This window comes from Trichosurus vulpecula, chromosome 6, assembly GCF_011100635.1.
Source record: "Trichosurus vulpecula isolate mTriVul1 chromosome 6, mTriVul1.pri, whole genome shotgun sequence".
Lineage (NCBI taxonomy): Eukaryota > Metazoa > Chordata > Mammalia > Diprotodontia > Phalangeridae > Trichosurus > Trichosurus vulpecula.
Genome location: NC_050578.1, coordinates 186189426 through 186192322, shown reverse-complemented (window position 1 = coordinate 186192322; position 2897 = coordinate 186189426). Strand labels below are relative to the sequence as shown.

General features: G+C 44.7%; 1 pseudogene; it reads right to left on the bottom strand.

Moving 5' to 3' along the window:
• Window positions 1-1615: 1615 nt before the first annotated feature.
• Window positions 1616-2644, bottom strand: LOC118855481 (annotated as a pseudogene).
• Window positions 2645-2897: the final 253 nt, after the last annotated feature.

Genomic DNA, 2897 nt, shown 5'->3' with positions numbered 1-2897 from the left:
GAGTTTTTGCCTAGGCCAACCTGGGTCATACTTCATATATTAGCAATTTATAAGAAGAGGCTTCAGCACCGGGCCCAGGAAGCAGCTGGCATAGTCAGTACTGAAGCCAGGGGAAAGTAGCAGAACCAGCACAACTGGGTTATGTTACATTACCATTGTGATATTATCTGGGAGAGTTATTACTAGCATATTCAAATAGGGAGAAAAGCTGGTACTAGTTGTGAGTAGATTTAATAAGTCTGGCTGAGTATTGTACCTTTAGGTGGCCTAGATTGTTCTCAAGAATAAGAGAGAGGTGAGCCTCTGGGTCTTGGATGCATTGTTTGAGTTTTTACAGTACGAATTTCACTGATATCTGTGTTAGTGCATGTGTGGCTATGTATCTATGTCTACATCTATGTCTATGTCTGTGTCTGTATCTGTGACTGTGTCTGTGCCTGTGTCTGTTTCCGTCTATGTCTATGTCTCTGTCTATTTCTATGTCTAAGTCTGTAACTATTTACTAAGTAGTAGGGAGGCCACTAGAGCAAAATGTGTGAGTTTCTATGTCCTTCCCTAGATACCTGGTATTGTGGGACAGTGCTTCTAGAAGGGACTAGTTTTCCAGTAACATCTAAATCTATAATGAGAAAGCATTTCAGAGACAGCCTCAGGCTCATTTCTGATAAGTATGTGTTCTAATACTCACTTTAAGCAGAATGTTTGAGTGACTATTCTGGTTACCATTCCCTTTCATTAGATTGTGAGCTCCTTGAGAGGAAGTGGACGATTTTTTTTTTGCCTTTTTTTGAATCCCTAGCATTTGACACTGGCCTGGCACATAGTAATGCTTAACAAATGCTTGTTGACTAAACTTGACTTTAAGATTGATAAGGCAGAGGAATGCTCTCATCTGTCAACTTTTAGAGTTTCTTCTCCACCTTACCAAAATTTGGTGTCTGCATGTGTCCTTTGTCTATGTTCTTTTTCTTCTTCATATTTTTTTTCATACAAGCTTCATCCAAAAGTAAGACCATCATAGAATCATAGTCGTCAGATTTGAAAGTTCTAAGAGACATCATAGATGACCTTTTGAACAGAAACTCATTCCCAACAAATGGGTTTCTCTTAACAAATAGCCTCTCCTTGAAAACTTCTGGGAATGGAAAACTCATTGCTTCCCAAGCCAACCTATTCCATTTTTGTTCTTAAAATCAATGGAAATCTGTCTCTTAGCAACTTCTGTCCATTGTCCCAAGATTCCCTCTCTAGAGCCAGATAGAACAAGAAAAACCCTTCTTTCATATGACAACTCTTCAGATAGTTGAAGACAGCTCTCACAATGGCCCCTTCAAATCCCCAAGTATCTCTTTCTTTTTTTTTTATTTCAAGACAATCTCTAAGTTAGTACCCCCTCCCCCAAGGGAAAAGTCACAATCAATCCCTTATCCAGAGGGAAAAGAGATGTCTGTGTTTTATTTGGAGTTATAAACAGCTCATCTATAGAAAATAGGCAACTTAAAGATGATGGTTAAAGAAGAATCCACTTTTCTTCTGTTCTTTCCTATGGGTCGGGCCAATGGAGGACCAACATCAGGTGGAGTTCCTGGCTATAGCTGCTGCTCATTGGGTTTCCTCACAGGCTCACAAGTTTCTCTTTGAGAGCAATTTGTGACTGGGTTAGGTTGGCAAGGTAAGTCACCATCAAGTCATTGATGTTGCTGTTCAGCATGGTCTTGAAGTCCTCAGGGGCAATCTTGGGAACTTGGTTAACCAGGCCCACCAGGAAGCGGCCCACAAATGGTGTTGTCAGCCGACACCTTTCCAGGCAGCACAGCCTTGGCATACTGCGACACTATGCTGAGCGCATCCTGTATCCAGGCTGATGCCCCACCAACTTGCTGCAGATCACTTGAAAGGCCAATCACATGGTTGGGGCTGAAACACGTCTCCATGATGAGGTCAATTCCAATTCGTTCAGTATCATAGTAGACATATTTCACTATCAGCGGAATGAACATCACTCCCATTGTTTTCCCAGGAACACCCATGGAAGCACTGACATAGGCTTTGATGCTCATTCGTCCATTCTGGAGGCTAGTGTCCACAGTGAGGTGAATGGGGTTATGGGCCTCCCGGCTGTAGTACTCATGAATCAGCACTGAGTGTTCTGTGATGTCATGGCCTGTGGCATACCAGCCCAGAATAAGCTCATTTGGAGAGACTTTCTTGCGTACCTCATACATATTCTTAGCAAATTCTATGTCCGCTGCAGCCTCGTCCTCAGATGCATTTATATACCACTGAAAAGCAGTTGGTGACTTCTACTGAGTGTCAATTATTCCCAGCAGAGTGCAGATGACACAGCCCCTGCCCTCATTACTACGGTCGTAGCTGTCCACGATGGAGGCGAGGATGACTGGGTGCAGCCAGACCACGTGACCGCTGAGGAACTGCCCAGGGAGCCTAGGCCCGAGGAGGGCCGGCGCCAGCGCCAGAGTGGGGGAAGCCGGCGGAGGTGCCGACGCCAGTACCTGGCCCTGTGACGGGCCGAGATGGGAGCTGGGGTGGACGCTGGGGCGGGATACCGGGCAGATGCCAGGGGTGGCGTCGGGGCCGGGGCCGAACTTGTTGAGGAACCCGAGGCGTCGGTGGCAGCCGCCATGTTGCCGAAGCACGAAAGCAAGTCTCTGTTTCTTTAGACCAAGTCACCCAAATTTTTTCAACTAACGACTATATAAAATAATTTCCAGTTCTCTTAATGTAAAATACCTTATTCAGTACATGCCTTACCTTTCTTCAATTATGCATAAATTTAGTTGTTGGCAATTGCCGTTTGAGGTTCTGACTTCTGGATAATTGGCAAAACATTGGTCCTTGTTCCAGCAATGATGGTCTCTATTCAGTGGTGGGATTCA